We start from the raw sequence: 22,137 nt of genomic DNA on the forward strand, positions 1-22,137 counted from the left end.
TGGACGACATTAAGATGGATACAAGGCTTTCTATCAGAAAGATACTTTTTCGTTGATACTTCAGATGGCCAAACATCACAAAGCTTTGCGACTCGTGGCGTCCCGCAAGGAAGTGGACTTAGCCCTACAATATGTAACCTCACGTTGATAGGACTTATTACCGCATTACCAACCAATGTCGTCCTCTCCACCTATGCTGATGACTTTTGCATTTGGGCATATGGAGTTTCACGTCCTCAGATTCGGGTCCAACTTCAGAAAGCATCAACACAGACATGTATGTTCCTGCGTCAAAAAGGCCTGAAAATATCTCCGGAGAAATGTGCACTGGTTGCTTTCACCCGCAAAAAAATTTCGCAGTATAAGATTTTTTTAAATGAACAACATATTAGTTACGTCAAAAGTCACTGGTTTCTGGAAGTTATCATGGATCGGGATCTATCATGGACTCCTCAAGTTTCATTCCTCAAAAACATACTAACTGCAGTGGTCCAGCTGTTCAAGTTTCTGGCTGGACAGACGTGGGGTGTCGCCGTGCATTCGATCTTACTCCTATACGAGGCCCTGTTTCTCGGTATTTTGCGTTACAGTCTGCCTGTATTAAGCAACACGTATAAAACCAACCTACGGGCCATTCAGGCCGTACAAGCCCAGTGTCTTCAGACATTTCTCGGTCTCCGAAGTTGCGCGTCACGTGTGGCCACAATTTGCATTGCAAGGGATCATCCGATCACAACCCACATGACAGTGGAGACACTGCCATCTGTGGGTTATGTGCGCTTTTTTGCGAGCTCCTCGCGTGGCTCAAATTCAGGTGAAAGTCTGGACAACGACGGGCACTCCTAAGGAGGTGCACGCTCACGTACCTTCGGCTGGGCTGTTTTCTTGTAACGCTCCACGGCGGAACCAAAAGCTTAAAATGATCCCCTCATGGAAAACGGGGTTAAGGCAAACATAGCTCTTGTTCTCAATTTTTAGATATTTCGAAGGTGGTGGGAGTCATTGCAATGTTGCTTCCAGTAATGGCACAGTATTGGCTACAGTAGACGTTTTTTTCATAATATATTATAAGAGTACTGCGTGTTCCAAGGGAAATATTGAGAGGGAGGTATTTGCAGTCATTACGATACCGCACACAGATGTGACACTTAGCTCAAAAACCACACTTTCAGCAAAACTCATCCGTGTGTCAGAGACACCGCCTTGTCGAATGATTTTTACCCTGTAGTTTTTTTTTGCTATTCCAAGTTGTCCTCACGGAGCTGTCGCTTAAGAGCACGCATCGACATATCCCTCGTGGAAATGAGTACTGCGATATTCCGTCACGAGATGAAACAAGCGAGGAGCATCTGGTGCAATGCAGAACGGTAATTGAACGTGTTGATATGCAGTTCACCGCCACCAAACCAACCGAAAAACACAAAGCCAACCATTACGTAGAAAAATAGCGAGTGTAGTCGGACATTGAGAACATTGCACTGCAAGTAAAAGAAATCAAAGGTATTGAAAAGTATTTCCGCTTCTTGCTATCTAATCCTTTCCGTTCGCGCCAACACACGTACTTCTACAATTAAGCAAATGAAATAGAACAGTGCTGTGTCTGTTATTTGTAGCTCAAACAGCAAAGGTCCGAAAGAAACAGTAGGTGGCGCTGTGTGCGTACAGGAAGTGGGGGGCTGGTGAGCGCTGGGGAACAGAATGTTGCCTGAGTACTCGCAGTCCAGCGCTACCCAAGGGCAAAGGATTCCGCCTGCCATTTATCGGTTTAAAAGGTTCCATCCGATCGTTTTGCAATGACCAAACAATTAGGACTGCATTTTATAATTCATATGCGAACAAAGTCGCATAGTCTCTGCTTAAAATGGACGTTTTATGAAGAGGCGCTGAATAACGAAAGTTTCACTTCCCAACATCACATAACGACCAAAGGTTTCGCTACTAAAACTGTCGTTGAAACCAGCAAAAAGGAGATGTGTTTCTTTTGAAGATTAGTTTACCTGAGGACTATGCTTTCCTCGGCGTGTTTCAGTAACCCAAAATTGTGAGGAAGCATGCAAATATTGAAAACATTAAGCTAAAGACCCGTGTACTAGCTTGACCAGTATGAATGTTAATTTTGATTAGAACACCCCTGGAAAAGGCAACTCATGCCCAAAACAAACACTTCCTTAAAATAAATCACAGAAGGTAATTTTCAAATAAGGGCCTGTGTAGCCTACCTTGTCTGATGCACAAACACTACATTTTATAACAAAGGCCAACGTTCGCATAGATACGACTGCGGAATTTTAATTATTTAATTGTTCTGTCATGTGTTGCCCTTTTTCTCGCTACTAATTGACTATATTTCGCTGCCTCTGTTGCCTCTACTGCCTCTATTGACTATATTTCGCTACCTCTAAAAAAACTAAAATTAAAAAAAAAATTAAGCCATGAAGAGAAAGCTAAGAAACACGTGCTGGGGCTCGAACCTAAGCCGTCAGCGCCAACACTCAGTGCTGTATATCGAGGCCACAGGGCCCATACTGTGGGCTCGTATTAGCAGGTGCTCAAAAGAAAAGAGCCTGTGTGATATCACACGCTTCACGTGGGTGCTCTGAGCACCGAGGCGGTGGGAAACACGCGTCCGGTAATCTTAACCAGCAACAGCTTTGCCATTAAAGGTTTCCGCGTGAGTGCAAGCTTCCCTAATTATTTTAGGCTTTGCAATATTTTTGGCTGAACTTACTATTTTCAGACTGTACATTTATAAACCTTAAATGGCTGTAAACCTAATACCCGCTTCTACTGATACCAATACTGTGGATTCCGATATTTCTTTCGTTTCTATTCGTGTTTATCAGTTAACCGTGTTGCAAGTCATGGAAAATGCAAAGTATCTAACGCCTAACGATGTATAGTCAAATAAAAAAATTACACCATCTTCCCACGTGGAAACGCTGAGGGGATGCAAAGCGGTGGAGTAGTAGCGTGTTAATTGGTGGTTAGAGTAAAGACACGTGTAGTGGCGTATTAAATGTCTTCTTTGTTTATTCAGTAGTGGGGAACGTTTTGCGGCTTCCCGTTCTCGAAGCGAGGAATCCGCTGTTCGACGCTGGCGTTTCAAAGCGTTGTCACGTTGCCGAACGACATCTGGATCAGCTACTCGCCGCTGTCGTTTCAAAGCGGCTTCTCGTTCTCGAAGCCGGGAATCCGCTGCTCGACGCTGCCATTTACGTTCGGCGTCTCGAGCTCTCTTCTGTGCAGCCTTGTCTTCGTAGGTGCTCGCGGTTCTGACAGTGTGCTGGCTGGCGCTAATTGAAGGTGTGCCAGTCAGTTCGCTGACGGAATAGGTGGCGTCCATTTGTAAGCATCGGACGGCGGAGTACCGAAGAAGCAGCTGAGCGGAGCGCGGACGGGTTTATTTGCAGAGCAGAGGGAGTGGAGAGGTGGAGCAGCGAGCATGCGCGTGATTGGACAGCTGGTGAGCAGAGGGGAAAGGAGGAGCAGCGCGTGCTAGCGCACAGGTGGTGTGGAGAGGAGGGAGGGAGAGAGAGCGGAGTTATCACAGCTGTTGTGGAGAGGAGGAAAGGTGCGGACGCCGGATGACGGAGGGTCAACTAAGAGGTGCTTTGCCCCCGCAGGGGGCACCTTGAGTATTCATGGTGACGGTGTTGGCGACACCGCGGACCCCGAGCCCCCAACATAAACTGTAACCTACCGTGGTGATGTGTTTAAAGGTGAAGGGTAGAAGCCTCAAACGGTGGCCGTCGGAGCCCAGGTCAAGCTCCGGCGGATGGGCTCCCTGTCTGTTTACCAGGCAGGGAGCTCCGGGACCTCTCAGGCTATCAGGGTAAGGTTTGAGAAGAAAGTTCCCCCGTCCCCTGCTTCTATACTATGATGTATGGCATTCTCTAAACCCCCCCCCCCCAAACGTGATCGGTCCCTGAAAAGGGGCCGCACCGAAGTATCTTTTCCTTCATTGCCATCTTTGACATTTCCTGAACCAGATAATTTCTCTCGATTTCTTGTCATGGAATCCATCAATCCAACCCACCCTCTTGCATCTCAGTCAGTCTTCTTGATTGCCAAGTATCTTGAAGCCATAGTAGGAAAATCGTATAAGTGCAAAAAACAAAAGTCTGGTGAACTCCTAATTGAAATAAATGACAAGCAGCAGTCTGCAAAGCTTCTTGCTCAGACTAGACTGGCTGATCTCGACATCCGGGTCACACCCCATCGGAGCCTCAACAGCTCGCAGGGTGTGATATCCGAGACAGACCTCCTGAACGAAACGGATGCGGATCTCCTTGCCGGCTTGAAGGATCAGGGCGTCACTGCCGTGAGACGCATCACTATCCGCAGAGACGACAGGGAGATTCCGACCAAACACATTATCTTGACTTTCGACCGCGCAGTTCTTCCACAATACATAAACGCAGGTTTTATCCGTTGCTCCATCCGTCCCTACATCCCGAACCCGCGGCGCTGTTTTAAGTGCCAGAGGTTCGGGCACGGTACGAACTCTTGCCGTGGCCGAACGACGTGTGCAAAATGCGCGGCGCACAATCATCCGAGCGAGAACTGCCCATCCGAAACTCTCACTTGTGTAAACTGCGGGGGGCCGCATGCAGCGTACTCCCGCAAGTGTGAAAAATTCCAAATGGAAAAAAAGATAATTAACATCAAGGTCACGGAGAACATCACCTTCCCATAGGCGCGAAAGAGGTTCGCCTCTTTCCCTCTGGGGAGGTACGCAGACGCGGCTCGCCGGGGGGCGGAGCGGCGTCTGGTTTCCACAGGGACCCAGTTCAGCGAGTCTGACCTGGTCCCGCCCCCGCCCCCCGCTGGGTTGCCCCACGCAGCCCAACCCGGCACCACGCCGCTTGCTGAGGCAGCAGCGGTTGTGTTGCAAACCACTTCTGTCGGGACCGGTGCCGCTCCCGCCTCTGTCTCCCCGTACTCCAGTCCGTTGGAGGGTACCGAGGTGATGGACACCACGGGCCCCGCACCGGCTCCCACCGTCACCGCACCGCCCGTGCCACCTCTGGTGCCCCGGACGCCCTCGGCGGTGGCGGCTCAAACGAAGGGCTCCCGAGGGGGGGCCAAGTCTGGGGGGCCCGGTCCGTCGGGCACCCCTCGGACATCCGACGACGAGATGGATGTCGGGCCGTTCCTGCCTGCAACGCAGCGCAAGGAGCGGCCACCGACTTTCAAGGCTACAGACAGGCCTAAAAAGCCTAACCCCAGAGTAACAGCCCGAAAGACGACACATGAACACATACACACACTCCATTCATTCTTAAACCTAAATAATGGGAACAGAAAACATCATTCAATGGAACTGCAGAGGCCTCCTTAAAGGAGCCATGAAGACAAAATACAAGTTGGGTTTAGTAGAAAGACTGCTTAGTCCCAATAACAATGATACCAATATCATCGCAATCTTCGAACAAATAACGGAGATATTAAAGAAAACGTTTGAAGCAGTCGCGACCCCCTAGCCAATTTCCCGCAACTTTTCTATGACGTCACGGAACCTTGTTTGTGCGATTGGCGGCCGCCTAAGAGACCTGTAGCGACGACACATGACTGGACGTCTGTAATGGGGCCTCTAGTTCCATGTTACCGCATCACTTGAATGCTAACGTGCAGTTAACTCACTGAAAATTATATTTTATTGTTGGCCCGTATGACGTCATTCTTGCTCCATAACACGTCACTGTGGCGCAAAATTTGAAAGTTTTTAAATACTTCTTGCTTTTTTTCGTTAAAAAACATATTTTGTGGCTCTAATGGAGCTGAGTGAGATACTGAATCCTCGTTCTTTCAAATTAAACGAAGTTGTATTTTCTCTTCATGGCTCCTTTAAAAATCTTGATGATGTGTATGATATCCTGCATGCCAATCAGCCAAGTCTCATGTGTCTCCAAGAGACTCACCTCAATTCCAAACAGACAAATTTCTTAAATAGGTACATGGTATTCAAAAAGGACAGGGTTGGCTGCACACACTCTTCAGGAGGTGTGGCAATTGTCGCCCGGAAATCCTTAGCCTGCCACCCTGTCACTCTGAACACTGTCCTCGAGGCTGTAGCAATTCGAACAATAATATTTAATAGGTTGGTAACGGTGTGCTCCATTTACATTCCTCCTGATCATGCACTTTCGAGCTCTGATTTCGAGGCGCTGGTCGACCAGCTGCCCGAACCATACATCCTAACAGGCGACCTTAATGCGCACAACTCACTTTGGGGCTCCTCCAGAACGGATGCCCGAGGTCGCCTGATAGAGAAATTTCTTACATCTTCAGGAGCATGCCTTTTCAACAAAAAACAGCCTACATACCATAACTTAGGACATAATACGTACTCACATCTCGACTTGGCTATTGGTTCTGCAATTCTCTTTCCATGTCTTGAGTGGGGCGTGGGCACGGACCCCTATGGTAGTGACCACTTCCCCACATACCTAACATACAGAGGTAAAGGCCCATGCAGTCCATCTGCCCATAACAGGTTTAATGAATCAAAAGCAAACTGGAGTACATTCACAGAAACATCTAAACTACACCACACAACCATAAAACACCTACACGTGGAGGAAGCAGCCCAACTCGTCACGGCGCACATAGTCGACGCCGCCGAAAAGTCCATTCCCCAGGCCTCCAGTGGGTCCCGCACCCCAAGGAGGCCCTAGTGGAACGAGGACTGCAGGCGGGCGCGAGAGGCCCAGAACAAGGCGTGGGGTGTCCTTCGCTGGTACCCCACGTCACATAACCTCATTTCTTTTAAACGGGCAAAGGCTTTTGGGAAGCGAGTGCGTCGTGAGGCGAAAAGGGAGAGTTGGCGCACCTTCCTCACTTCCATCAACTCATACACTGACACACACAAAGTCTGGACAGGAATACGAAAACTAAAAGGACAACAGACACACAGCCTGCCCCTGGTTAGTACAACAGGGGACACACTGGAAGACCAGGCTAACACACTTGCGCAACACTTCGAACACGTGTCCAGTTCAGCACACTACACCAACACTTTCATTAAACACAAAGCATCATGTGAGAAGAAGTCACTGCGTGATAGCAACAAGTCGCACACTTCTTACAATTCTCCTTTTTCAATTTATGAGCTGAAGGCTGCTTTGACCACATGTAAACCTTCAGCTCCAGGTGCAGACAGGATTTCATACACAATGATACAACACTTACATGCAGACACGCTTGAAACACTTCTTCACCTCTACAATAAAATATTTCTTTCGGGGCACTTACCACGCTCTTGGAGGGAGGCCATAGTAGTGGCTTTCCTAAAGGAAGGGAAGGACCCTTCCTCTCCCGCCAGTTATCGCCCCATTGCCCTGACAAGCTGCCTGTGTAAGCTCTTCGAGAAGATGATAAACAGGAGACTCGTGTACTTCTTAGAGTACAACGGTCTTGTCGAGAGCTGCCAGGCAGGCTTTAGGGCGGGGCGATCTACGAACGATCAACTCGTTGCGTTAGACTCGTATATTAAAGATGCCTACCTCCATAAGTAGTACTGTATGACAGTATTCTTTGATCTTGAAAAGGCGTACGACACTGCTTGGCGGTACGGCATCCTCAGCGATTTGAAGTCCTTTGGCATGTCGGGTAACATGTGGAACACGCTTGCCAGTTACCTCTCTGAAAGAACGTTTCGCGTGCGAGTTGGAACTGCACTCTCTAGAGTTCATGTGCAGGAAAACGGTGTTCCGCAAGGTGGAGTTTTGAGTTGCACTTTGTTTATTGTAAAAATGAACTCTCTTCGGAAGGCTCTGCCACCAACCATTTCCTGCTCAATCTATGTAGAAGACGTGCAGTTATCCTTTAGGTCTTGTAACCTGTCTATCTGCGAGCGCCAAGTCCAGCTTGGTGTTAACAAGCTAGCTGGCTGGGCAGATAGCAACGGTTTTAAATTTAATCCAGTGAAGTGTACTTGTTTTTTGTTTTCGAAAAGGCGCGGCATTCGGCCGGATGCAGACATCAAACTCAATGGTGTCTCAATTCGAGTCAGAAATGAACACAAGTTTTTAGGTGTAGTCCTTGATGAAAAGCTCTCGTTCATTCCCCACATAAAACAACTTAAACATAAATGCTTAAAGGCCATGAATATACTCAAGGTTCTCTCCCACTCTTCATATGGGACTGACAAACAACTTCTTTTACGTGTTTTTACCAGCCTGATAGGTTCACGGTTAGACTATGGAAGCGTTGTTTATGGGTCAGCAAGTAAGACATCCCTCAAAATGCTGGACCCAGTGCTTCATCTGGGGCTGCGGTTGGCATCTGGCGCCTTCCGGACTAGCCCGGTCGAAAGCCTCTATGTGGAGTGTAATAAGTGGAACCTACAACGTCAGCGAGCATACACAGATCTCCTTTTTGCTTTTGAAATTTCATCTATGTCACACCATCCTTTTAAATCGGCTTTTTATGATACGTCTATGACTGCACTACTCCTAAACCGACCATCGTTCTCTGCGCCCTTCTCTTACAGAGTTAGAGAGGAAGCGTCAGAGCTTTCTGTCTCCTTTTTAGACACCATACAAAGTTCTCAAACAGATTTTATAGCACCATGGCATCTCCGCCGTGTATCATGCGACACATCCTTCACACATGTAGATAAAAACCGAGCTCCCACATGTGCAATTCTGCAGCACTTCTTGTATCTGCAGCAGAAGTATCAATTTTCTGAATTTTATACGGACGCCTCTAAAACTGCCACCTCTGTGTCCTGCGCGGCGCATGGGCCCGGCCTTAATGTCACTAAAACTCTTAACAGTGATACGAGTATCTTTACGGCAGAGGCTTATGGTGTACTTCTTGTTGTTAATCATATCCTTCAAAGTCACATCCCACAATCCATTATATATACAGACTCCCTCAGTGTCGTGCGGGCGTTGTCGTCAACAAAGTCTTCAAAAAATCACGTTGTAAATCTAATAGTCAAGGGTATTATGGCTGTGTATGTCCACAAATGTGAACTAGTCCTTTGCTGGGTCCCTGGCCACTGTGGTATAGCCGGGAACGAAGCAGCGGATCGAATGGCCGCTGCTGCTACACTCTCGAATACAGTAGACATAACCACATTACCCTACACCGACGTGAAACCACACATCAGACAACAACTTCGCAAAACATGGCAAACACACTGGAGCGAACAAACCGACAACAAGTTACACGTAATAAAACCACACTTGGGACCATACACCACCGACACACGCAATAGATACACTGAAGTCGCCTTGGCTAGATTACGGATAGGGCACACTCACGCAACGTACTCGCACCTGCTCACTGGATCTCCAAGACCTCTGTGCAGCAGGTGCGGAGAGGCCCTATCCGTGATCCACATCCTCATAGAATGTAAGGCACTCGACACTACACGACGCAAACACTTCCCTCAACTACACACACGACATATTCCACCACACCCATCATACTTCTTAGGAGATGATGCCATGTTTTCTGTTCAGCGCACGTTTAAGTTCCTATCAGAAGTTCACTTTTTACAACTCATCTAATACCACCCATAGCTTTACCCCTGGTCCTATACACCAGCCACCTTATTTATTTTTTAACCACTCTTGTTCTTCACCCTGGCCCTTTACACCAGCCGTACTCATAGTTTTTAACTGATTTTATTTCGTGTTGTCTCCTCATCAAATAACTTTCTGTTTGGCGCTCTTTGCCCGTGTCGGCCTTGCGCCAATAAAATCAATCCATCATCATCAAGAGGTGCTTTGCATCTAAAAAAGCACAACCTTCTTGACAGGTTTCCCCGCATACGTAAATATTGGAACACGCATTACTTCCCGCGCCGGCACGATGCCGAAAGGTGAATACATGTGAGCAACACATTATAACACTGAGTTTTAGCATAGCGGGAAGCATATGCTAACACTCTGCGGGAGGATTCCGAAACCTGATTGGACAGGCGCGCATTCGTTCCGCGGCAGTGGCTCCCACCTAGCCGAACAACCGCATTCGTTCCGGTGAAAGGCGTCTTCATCGCCCTCCCCGCGCGCGCATGCGTAGTCGCGTCTCATTACCACAACACCGGGACGTTAGCGCAGACTAGCCACTATGCTAAAACTCACTAATATCATATCACATGCAGTTCAGAAACATGGGAGCTATTTTTTCCTCCCTAGGATTACCAGAAATTGCAAAACATGCTCTGATAAAATTTCTTACAATGCAGAGCGAAGTGAAATCACGCATAGCACGATTTTCTCGCTTCACTGGAAACTGAAACAGGAAGCTGTGCGAAAAGTCATAATCGTGATACGACATTTCATACCATTCTTTAAAAATAAATACCCCTTTTAGTTTTGCTTGGATGCGTCTATATCTCTGTGAGCTCTGCATTCACGTAATTCTGTGTATGCGGAAAGCTTTACAAGGTTTTTAATATTCATAAAAGTATATTTTTAAATAATACTTCTTTAATGAAGGCCAGGGTTTTCTCCTAACAATGGCAAGTTTACAAGTTTGCAAAAATGCACAATGAAAAATCCCGGTACATCTTCACCGGCAGGACACCTAGGGAGGGGTCAAGCATGCAGTGGATATGTGTATTCAAAGATTCTAAATCTCCCGTCTTCCACGCCGCCCGCTGATTGAGCTGTGGTGATGCGCAGGTGGGAGGAGAAGACGCGAGTTTGCTTAGGCGGTGGCGCCGTCTTATGCGTAAAACCGTATTTAAGGAAATAAATGAGACATACTGGCCGTAAGTTGTTTGGGTGTCACACGCCGCAGCATGCTAGGAAGTATGCGAAGTACTAGCGCGATACGTTGGAAAACAAGTGTCCGGGTGTATTTTTAGCTCGCGCTTTTATCCATAGAGATGACACATTCTTGCGCGAGGCGTTGGAAAACAAGTGCCCCAGTGTGTTCTTTTTGTACGCTTTAGCTTCTAGCGCGAGGCGTTGGAAATTTAGTGTCCCGGTGTTTTAGTACCGTGACTAGATGACACGACAGAAGACGCTGACAGTCCGAGCCCCTAAGGTGCTTCTCCCCTAAGAGAACCGCGAAGAAAACGATACCTTGGGGCAAGAAATAGGAAATAGCAATATATAATTAGAGAGGATGAAAAAATATAAAGGTGTAAGTAATAATAGAGGAATAACGACTGTTTGAAGAACTCCGACACCGGAGGGAATGCTCTTGATTATTGTGCTGGATGTTGCAACTACATTCCGTGTTTCCGCACCCAAAACACGAAGTCAGTGTTCTCAAAGCAATCGCTTCATTACCATTATCCCTGAACTGAGCACTTCAGAGTTCGGCCAGCATTACACGCAGGCCTAAAAAACATTCCTCCACTGTGCACGTGTGTCTGGTGAAATATCAGGCCCAATATTACATACGGAATGATTGCACCCGGTACGTGATTTGAGTAGGAACAAAAGGCAGCTAACTAGGAAAGGAATGGCCATATTAAAAGGCACCTGGTTGTTGGTATTGCGAGCCAAAAATAACGTTTTAATAATCAAATTTGCCTTCCTTAGATGTGGATGTTTGTCAGGCGCTCGACATACTACACTCACTCTATCTTGGTCGAGTTACAGCGCTTGGACATACGCCAGAATGGATTGCCTGTAAGACTGCCGACAGCTGACAGCTGACAAAAAAACTAAGCGAGTAGTCATCTGTAGCCTTCCATGCTAAAAATTTAGACGTACTTCTCTACCTGCGAAACAATGAAGAGAGCCGCAATTTTAGCCTTTCTTGGACTGGTCGGAGTAGCTCTTTGCACGGATACGAGGCCACTTGTGGGAAGCCGGAGTCAATATGATCCCTCAAGCAACCCAAAGTACCTCCCGCTCGCCCACTTCGCTGTTTCACAAGAGACAATTGGTAGGAACGTTTATTACACCGTCCTGAAGCTCGTCAAAGTAGAGACACGGGTGAGACGTCTGGGGTGCTATGAATGGCAGGTATACATTTATGAAGATTCCAAGGGATACTTTATTTCACCGCAATCGATGCATAGCGAGTAAATTTCTATCATCATAATCACTTTAAAAGAAATCTGGCTGCCGAACTGTACAGGGAACTGAAACTAACATCTAAAACAAACACAGTTATGGGTATTAAATTATCAGTTTTCAAGTTCCAAGTTTCAAGTTTATTCGCTTTCCACTTGTGCAAAGTGATGCAAGAGCTAAAGGCTACATCCTGACAGAGGCTCTTGCTTCACGGGGCAATCCAGCAGTACAGAAATCAACACAATACCAGGGTTGCTACAAGTTATACGACTTCAAATGGTTTCGCGCATCCCCAAATAAGCCGACGAATTACGACCAGAGAGAGTAAGAAGAAACGCAGCTAATGAAGAAAAAAATTCTTTGCTTCTCATGATACCAAGTTTGTCAAGTTCCGCCAGCTTATCTAAGTTGAAGAAGGTGTCTCACTTGTGTAAGTTCTTCCGTCGTATTACTGTCTCTGGCAGCCGTCCCGGCCAGTAAATGCTTCAACTTACCAGTGACCCAGAGGCACGAGATAGTATCTCAGAACGCAACCATGGAACTATCACACATGTAGTCCTTCACACCATCAATGTGAAACTTTTGCATTCACAGTATTAGAAGGTGTGTACACTCGCGCAGGTACAGGGTCTTTTGAGACAAAAGAATCGAGATTTGAGCAAGTTGGTGCTGGTTGAACAAGTTGAACGACAGCGTAGTAAACACTGACACAATAAATGAAGACGACCAGGGAAAGAAGACGTAACAAGACGAGAGAGGCGTCGTCCTGACGTCTTGTTTCTTTCGGGTCTGTTTCTACTGCGGTGCCGTTCAACAAAGGCTTTCAGACATTTTTAGTTCTAGGTTTCGAATATTCGCTTTCGCACAGCTTACTGGTATGGGTTTAAAACGAAAATGGTGTGAAGAAGGTAGGCTACAAGGGCGTAAATATTATCTTAAGCTTTTCTGGCTCATTACCGATGAGCCGAAAACGCTGCGCCCCATAGTGTTAGGTATTGTTATCTCTGCTGGAAATGCGCTAGACGTAAGTTTCAGTAAGTGAAATCCTGCTGTAGTACAATGTATTATCGGCAATAGAGTCGAATGTTTGTTTTGTAAAAGACGTTTAAATTACTGTTATATTCATTTATGCAAATTGTAAGTCCTTAGTGCGTTATAACGGCGCTGAACATTACAACGTTCTGCATTGTGTCACTTTTTGATATTTTATGTGCTTTCCAACAAATTGACACTGGCCATTTTTCCCAAATGGTCACGCGGTCATGTTGTGTCACTTACTTCCGATAAAAAAAGGCTCATCGTTAGGCTGAAACGTGACGCTGTAGCGCGTGGTTACGTAGATATAACAGTACGAAAATGTTGACCTTGTGCTCATTCCCTTCGTTACCTGAGAGTCTCGTTGTCATTGCAATAATGCCTAGCATGAATTGAGCGTTAAATTTAGTAGTCTAACTATAAACGTACATTCGCAAATATATTAACCCGGTTGCGCAGGCCGCTTTTCTGATGGAGGCGAAAGGGAAGGACGCAAGTGTGTTCTAAATTTTGGCGCGGGGTAAATATCCTCATGTGGTCGAAATTAATACGGAGCTCTCCTGTACGGCGCGCCTCATCGCCTGCGTATCGTTGGCGCATTGAACCCCACAATAAATCAATTATAGATGAATCAATCAATCAATCAATCAATCAATCAATCAATCAATCAATCAACCAACCAACCAACCAATCAATCAATCAATCAATCAATCAATCAATCAATCAATCAATCAATCAATCAATCAATCAATCAACCAACCAACCAACCTACCAACCAATCAACCAATCAATCAATCAATCAATCAATCAATCAACCAATCAATCAATCAATCTAAGAAATGTAGTAAGTGGCATAATTACCCTTTCAGAAGCAAAAATATTCAGAGTAAAAAAGGCAAACGTATCGTGCAGAAACAAATTACCGCACAAGATATTTTCGGGAGGATTCTAGTCGACAAATAAAATGCCACCGCATAAATCACTTAGAAGGATTGCAGAACACATGAAGTAGGTAATATACGTCATAACTGGTGAAGTTACGTTTTAGAATTGTAGGGGGTGTGCGTGACAGAACTTGTTTCTGACAGATGTTTGTTTGGAGTTATTTAGATGGATAATAAATTCCCATATATTGAAATACATGATTAAAACACGAACTAAAAAATTCGGCACTGGCCAGAAAGGAGAAACTTTTTCAACAAACTGCACTCAAATCCCGGCTACGCAATGTTATGTTTCAATTTGTCCGGATTTTACACATGTAGAATGTATAAAAAGACGCGTGGAGATGGCTGACACGTGTTAAGACGTTTAGAAGGATTAGATGAATAGTAGCGTCGAGAGAAAAGTGGACATTTAAACCTAAATAATGCTAATCTCAAACCTTTAAAAACAGTATTCTTGGATTTTGGCGCCTTATTTTGAAATGTTGTTGAATAATTTTAATGTACGTTTAGTTGCCTGCATTTGAAAAAGCCGTTGAAATTTATGTTCAGACGTATCAAAGTGGCTTAGTCACGATACTGTAATCCTGCTGTCAAATCTAGAAGAGCATATCGACAGACGTGAAACTGCATTTTTTTTAAATTCAAAATGGACTTAGTTGGTTGCGGGCATAAACTACTAGCTGATATTCGAAACAGCACCAACAAATTGTCCCATTAGTGGAAAGTACTCTAACGAAAACTGCAAAGCGACCCCAAACGCGGTATGTCTCATTTAATAAAATTGGCCATGAGCCATGACGGTCCCAGTGTGAATTGTAACATCTCACTACACCTGTGCGTATTCTAAACTTTCTGTTCCGGCTGTTTTTGTTGTGCCTAAATATTAGGCTTCAGTAGGCTTACACCGAACTAAACAGAAAGGTTTGTGCGCGAAAGGAATTTTTATTTGTGCATTTTTCGGCCGTGAAAATATTTCACTTCTGTGGCATAGCAGGAGCATTTACGAATTTAATAAAACTTGTAATGAACGTTCCACTCTTCATTACACCAAGAACAGTTTCTGTGAAATGTACCTCAAGTCCATACTTATTGGCGAACGTCCAAACGGAAAAAATTATATTGTTACTATATTGCAGGGTTTCTGGACGCGGTTTAGGGAGAATGTACTGCTGAAATTACAGCCACCAGAGGTTGAGCTTGATGTAGAAAAATTGAGCAAATATTATTATTCGAATTTCCCCCTTGTGGTGTAAAACTTCCGTTTTGAAACTGGGGAGAAATCACTGCAAAACAACACAGGAGTTTACAAAATCCAGCAGGGTTATAAAGCGCCTAATATACCAAAACAGGTGGTTGGCTGTGCGACTTAAATGTATGATTCCACTATTGTCCAAACAAAACGAACTCCTTTTTCTTCAAAATCTTTATTTGAATGCGGTGTCGTGTTACCCCAAGTCGTATTTATCCACTCGTTGACATGTATTCTTATTCATGTGTTTTTCCGTTCCCACAGCCGAAAGCCACGTGCATTGCTATCGTCTATGTAAGGCCGTTGCAAGACTACCTGGAAATCACTTCATTCAGGTGGCCCTGATAAGGCTTCACAAACACTGTTATCGAGTGTCGACCGCAGCGTGATAAACCGTTCAAATAAAGATTGTATTCCCATTAGTGGTAAATAAAGCAGTCTAGAACCAAGTGACCCCGCCCTTGTGTTTTTTCCATCCCTCTGGCACAACAATTGGGTCGAGAAATATACTCCTAATATGGTATTTGCCCCATTTGTGTAGGCTTCGTCCTATCTTCTTCACCTCTTTGGTGCTACACGAAACCTCTTTACGGGTTATCTTTTTGCGCCTACGCAAATATCAGAAAGACGACGAAGTGCCCCGTAGTAAGTATATTTTTTTTTTGCTTTCCATTCTCCCATGTAATAAAAAAAACACCGATGTGTAGCTCGTAGGAGCTATTCCATATCGCAAAGTATTTTCCTCTATTGTGGGTGCGGTGTTGAAGCAATTGGAACAATATTTTAACCCGTGAAAGTGTATTTGCAATACACTTGCAGTAGACTTGTATTTCCAATACAAGAGAAAGGTTGTGCACAGATTGTGAGCACGATTGTTTCTTTTTTTCAAGGAAAAAATTTTTTGTGTGTTCTACTAATTATTATGGCTACTATAAGCACACAAGAGCACCATAGATGTGGTTGTGCTTGTAATTATTTATTGCGCACATACTTATTGATTCACAAGCTTGGGAGTTAAAACCAGGGGTTCGGTTTTTTTAAGACTCGACATCGTATTTTGTATTCACTGCAGTTATTCTTCTTTCTAGTGTAAGGTTCCACTAAAGCGACAAATTGCGGTGTCTATCGCAATGATCCTTCTTGATGAAGAATTTGCACGAAAACTAGCAGTTTAGACTTTGTTCACCATACGCTGAGAGCTTTTATGCAGCTGCGTAAATTAGCACCGCCGTGGCCAAAAGGGGTTGTCCTGTAATATATTTGAGTTTTATTACTTTTTCTCTGACATGAAGGACTGCCGTTCAGCTCATTCTCAGTGGTCTACAGAATACTTACCCAGGTAATCGCTAACAGAATTGCTGTCACATTAGATTTCAGTGTACCTAAAGAACAAGCAGGGTTTCGTAAACGCTATTCACCAATCGACCATATTCAGACAATCAATCAGGTGATAGAGAAGTGCGCGGAGTATACTGAACCCCTATATATAGCCTTCATAGAATATGAGAAAGCATTTCACTCGGTCAAACCCTCAGCAGTGATCCATGCGTGAGGAACCAGGGGGTACACGAGCATTGTGTAAAAATACTAGAGGATATTGACAATGGGCCTACAGCTACCATCATCCTCCATAAGAAGAGAAGTAAAATACCTATAGTGAAGGGCGTCAGACAAGGAGGCAGAATCTACCCAATGCTATTCACAGCATGTTTACAAAAAGTATTCAAAACATTGGATTGGGAACTGGTGGGAGTAAGGGTTAATGGAGAATAGCTCAGTAACCTCAGATTTGCTGGTGACGTTGCCTTGGTAATTAATGCGGGGGACTAATTACAAAGCATGCTTTCCGCACTGGAGAAACAGAGTAGAACCGTGGGCCTGAAAATAATATGCAGAAAAGCAAAGTAATGATCAATACCCTCGGGACAGCACAGCGGTTTCAGGTAGCTGTCGAGGCAGTGCAAGTGTAAGCGAATAGATAAACGTAGGCGAAGTTGTGACCCTATCCCAACAATGAGGCAGAGATAATTAGAAGTATAAGAATGGGGTGGACTGTATTCGGCAGGCATTTTCAGATAGTGAATGGCAGCCTATCACTTTCCCTGAAGAAGAAAGTATATAACAGCTCCATCTTACCGGTACTCACCTACGGGGCAGAAACTTGGACGCTCACTCAGAGGGTTCAACTTAAAGGAGCCATGAAGAGAAAATGCAAGTTGGTTTTATTCGAAAGATTTCGTGTTTTATAGTGCCCCCAGCGCTTGTCCGGATGCAAACGGTGCTTTATTCACTGAGAAATTAAACAATTTAGGTTGAAATTTTGATTTTCCCGCTCAATCGTGCGTTCTCGTGTTCCCAAGTGACATCACAGGAACCGACCGCTCTGCAGCCTAGAGTACCTTCATTCACGCATCCGCCGTACAGGGTAGAGACACGTATACGCTGGCGCCGCCATTTTCGGTTGCTCGCTCGCCGCCGAAGCAAGTCATTGTGTCAAAACCGCGCTAAAATTATCGCCGCAACGCGGTTTACTGAAGAAGTTTGAATCATATTGTCTGTTTCGCGTTGCTAGGTCTCGTGGGAAACGAAAAGAATAACGCGTTGAGCCCGTTGGCCCAATTGCGGCGGCACGGGACCGTTCAAAGGTTGTCTCCACCCTGCACAGCGGTGTTGGTTTGTTCCCGCGTTTCTTAACGTTCCGTAACCTAGATGGCGCCACCATACCGTGGCAAGCGTTTGGTTTGTTTTTGCCCGCATTTAAACCTGGCTTGTTTTTGTTTTGGGAGAAAATATTGGTTCCCTGAAACAGTGCTCGCTCGACAAATGGGGTCACGTAAGACACCGTTGCTTGCGTCAATCGGCCAGTGTCGTCTGAGACAACCCCAAGCCCCGTAGTGCTGTGCAGCTAAACCAAGCATGCTGTGCGCAGTACTAACAGCAGAACGCATCAGTACTTCTATGTTTACATGTGCTTTCGTAACTTCCACCGTTTGTCGCATCATTCTTATTGCTTTGTAAAGAATGTGCCCTAAATTTAAGCGCAAATCGCTCGTTCGTCTAGTTTGTAAGCTCTACCTTATTTGCGTCTGCTTCTGCCAGCCTCCGCCAATCGCAGAGCTTAGCTCATGTGACATCACAGGTTCTGTTGCGGGAAATGAGCTGGTGGGTCGCATGACCATTCCCGTTTTTCCTAATTATGTAGCTTATTTCAGCGAAGTTTATGTTAAAAGTGGTGTCAGTATGATTCTAACGAGAAAATCTTTTGAATGAACCAAACTTGTGTTTTCTCTTCATGGCTCCTTTAAATTGAGGACGACTCGGCGAGCGATTGTACGGCAGGTGATAGGTGTAACATTGAGGGACAAGAAGCCAGGGGAGAGAATCATGGAACAAGCGCGTGTTAAGGACAGATTTGCAGAAACTAATAAGAAGAAATGGACGTGGGAAGGACATGTAATACCAAGGCAAGATAGCCGTTCCTCATTAAGTGTAACAGAGTGGATCCCTAGAGAAGGCAAGCGGAACAGAGGGTGGCAGAAAGTTCGAATGGCAGATGAGATCCAGAAGTTTGCGGAAACAAATTGGTTGCAGTTAGCACAGGATCCGGGCTATTGAAAATTGACGGGAGTGGGCTTTGCCCTGCAGTCGGCGTAGATAGACTGGCTATTGTTATTATTTTTATTAATATTATTATCATTATTTATATTATTAATATTTTTAATAATAATAATAATAATCAATCAATCAATCATGTTTATTTACGTGCCCAGGGACAGCCAGAGGCCTGAGTGCTGGCGCACGGATAGTTACATGAAAACAAAATACAAGAAACATATTGCAAGAAACAAACAAGTGACAAGACACACACAAATTGAAGTAGCGAAAAGTACAGAAATAAAGCACAGGCGGAGCCTGGGTACAGGTAAAAAAGAAAAAAAGAAGACGCCTTTGTGGCTAAGCTTATTGCAATGAATACACAACAAGCACAGAACAAAGTTTGACAGTAAGACGACAAAAACAATGACAACAGTAAAGAGACAAATGATAAGACAAGCATGACAAGTAAACAGTTTAAAAAAAGGGCAACTATCTATGGTTAAACAGAACCACCAAGAAACCAAATTTCAGCAATGAAAAAAAAGAACAACGACAGAGATATCATACATGTTTAACATAGTGTATTCAAGGGCGCAGCCCAGCAAATTGTAAAGGACTTTGAAAGATGTCAAGGAGTTCAGAGAAGCGGTTGTAACAATTCTGTAATCTGCGCACAGGAGAATGATTGGAATTGCGCGCAGCGGTCAAGAAAGGACGATGCGACCTGGTGGGCCTCTAAACGGTTAAGCAGGTCTGCGCAAGAAAGGTCACCATGAACAATTTTGTGAAGAAATGTAAGGTCTGCTCGCATACGTCTGCAGGCCAACGAAGGGATGGAAGGAACTATGGGTAAGTCAGAATCAGGATGAAAACTGTGATTGTGATGACGGTGCTTAGATATGGATAAAAACTTCTGCACACGTTCTATTATTTCACTACTACATTTGGAGATGCCGTTTCAGGCAACAGAAGCATATTCTAACTGAGGGATACATATTGCATTGTATAGCATTAGAAATGGATCGAGAAGAGAATTCCCTTGTAATCCGACGCACATTCCCAAGACTTCGGAGCACTCGCCGGGTGATGAGCCTAATATGAGAAGAAAAAGAGAGGGTACTGTCGAAAAGAACCGCGAGGTCCCTAATCTCCTCAACCCTCTGCAAAGGAGCTCCCTCATTACTGTAGGAAAACAGCAGACGGTGGGTGTTCCGGCTGTAGGTGACAACCTTTGTTTTAGCGGGGTTTAAAATTAGGCAGTTTTTCCTGCACCAGACCCATAATTCCGACACATCCCTCTGCAAGGCACAGCAGTCCTGAACACCGCTAATGTGCCTAAATAGTTTGACATCATCAGCATAGAGAAGAAATGAAGATTTTGTTAACACTGTTGACACATCATTGATAAAGATAGAAAACAATAATGGACCCAGCACAGAACCCTGAGGTACACCACTTGTTGCAGGGTAAACACTAGACTTTTTGTAGTTAACATCTACATAAAAGGACCGGTCAAGGAGATAGTTGGACAACAAGGCAACAAGGCGTGCGTCTACACCGGACTTAGCAAGCTTGTTAATTAATAACCCTTGTTCACCACATCAACGCCTTACTGAGGGGAAAATAAATAACGTCCAACTGGCCGTTTTCACAAACTGCAGCCGAAGCTTGTGTCATAAAGCTTGCAAGATTTGTGACCGTCGATCGACCCGAAAAAAAGCCGTGCTGATTTGGTATCACAACGTTCTTGACGCAGGCAGCAAGAACTTTGTGCAGAGCTGACTCAAAGAGTTTTGAGGCGACACAAAGGAGTGAGATCGGGCGATAGTTAGAAACGGCTGACTGATCACCAGACTTAAATATTGCAAAAATTCGAGCGATCTTCCATGCACGAGGAAATTTACTTTAAAGTAAGCAGTTATTATAAATGGAAGTTAAGACAGGCACAAAAATGTTGCCGTAGGCCTTCATTAGGGCTGCTGGAATTTCATCTGCACCACAGGAAAATGATGGTTTCATCCGTTGAAGGCTATCATTGACATTTTTTTCATCGAACATAAGTGTGTTAAAATTAGACATATTATTATACGATAGGCGTTCTTCGTGACCATCTGGCAGTTGAAAGACAGAATGAAAGTACTGAGCAAAACTGGTGGCAACATCCTCAACGTGTTCATTATCGGAATTGAGCAGGCTAGCGTGTTCTTTAGACGCATTAGAACGGCCGCGTACATACCTCCAGAATTCAGCCGGTTTCTGAGACGCAGCAGCCTCTAACGATTCTATATAGAGCTGGTGGTCACGCCGGTAGAGGATTTTACAAAGTGAGCGATACCCACAAAACTCCGCTTTCCACTGGTCAAGCACAGATCGCTTGGCCTTTTTATGGGCGCTGTCCTTAAGTTTAAGCGAACTTCGAATTTCTTAAGAAAACGAGTGGGGAAATTTGGAAGGAACAGGCTTATAACAAGGGATGTACTTTTCCATGCCACTTCTCACGATTTCGGTAAAACGTCGAACCTGTGCGTCAACATCATTAACATCAAAAACACTTGACCATTCAGCAGATGAATAAAAGTGATACAGCCCAGCATAATCTCCACGCTTGAAAGCATATCGCGGGACGGCACAATTGTCAACACCGCCAGAGAGGTGCTGGGTCGTGACCGAGACAGAGACAATAAGAGGGGGGTGAAACTTGTCGGGGTGCACAAGGGATATTTCGGAGGCACACACTTGTACGTTTTTTAAGCTTGAGAAGCACACATCTAGAACATTACCACAAGAGTTTTCTATGCGGCAAAACTGCTGCATGGAAGTGAACGATTGAAAATATAATAGCATGCTGCATTTCTGCGCTGCATAATGGTTTTTGTGCTAAAAGTAAAGACTGTTCCAGCGAATACCTGTGGTGTTGAAGTCCCTAGGTATAATGAGCTTATCGGTGGAGTGTGCATTTGAGACATTTTCTATGGATGTGAGTGCTCGATTAAATTCAGAAGGTAATACATCAGGGGATATATAGAATGCACCGATGAGTAGCCTCTGGCCCCTCGTGAGGCCTACCTCAAGCCCGACTACCTTGAGGCCTACCTCAAGCCCTACCTCAAGCCCGACGAGCTTGAGGCCTACCTCAAGCTCGTCTAACAGGGCCGTCCCGTTACTGTATGCATCGAGAATTCCCTCCGGCAAACCGATTGCTGCGATATTAATTTTCGAGATTGGTATGAGCCGCGTACTGCCACTGCGGTGCATAACGTCAATCCAACGTGTTTTTTTACCTCCACTTGCAACTAAACCGATCCAAAAGACACCAAAC

The sequence above is a fragment of the Haemaphysalis longicornis genome, unplaced genomic scaffold (genome assembly GCF_048455015.1).
Source record: "Haemaphysalis longicornis isolate Haplotype H1 unplaced genomic scaffold, Haemaphysalis longicornis Haplotype H1 scaffold_8, whole genome shotgun sequence".
Taxonomy (NCBI): Eukaryota; Metazoa; Arthropoda; class Arachnida; order Ixodida; family Ixodidae; genus Haemaphysalis; species Haemaphysalis longicornis.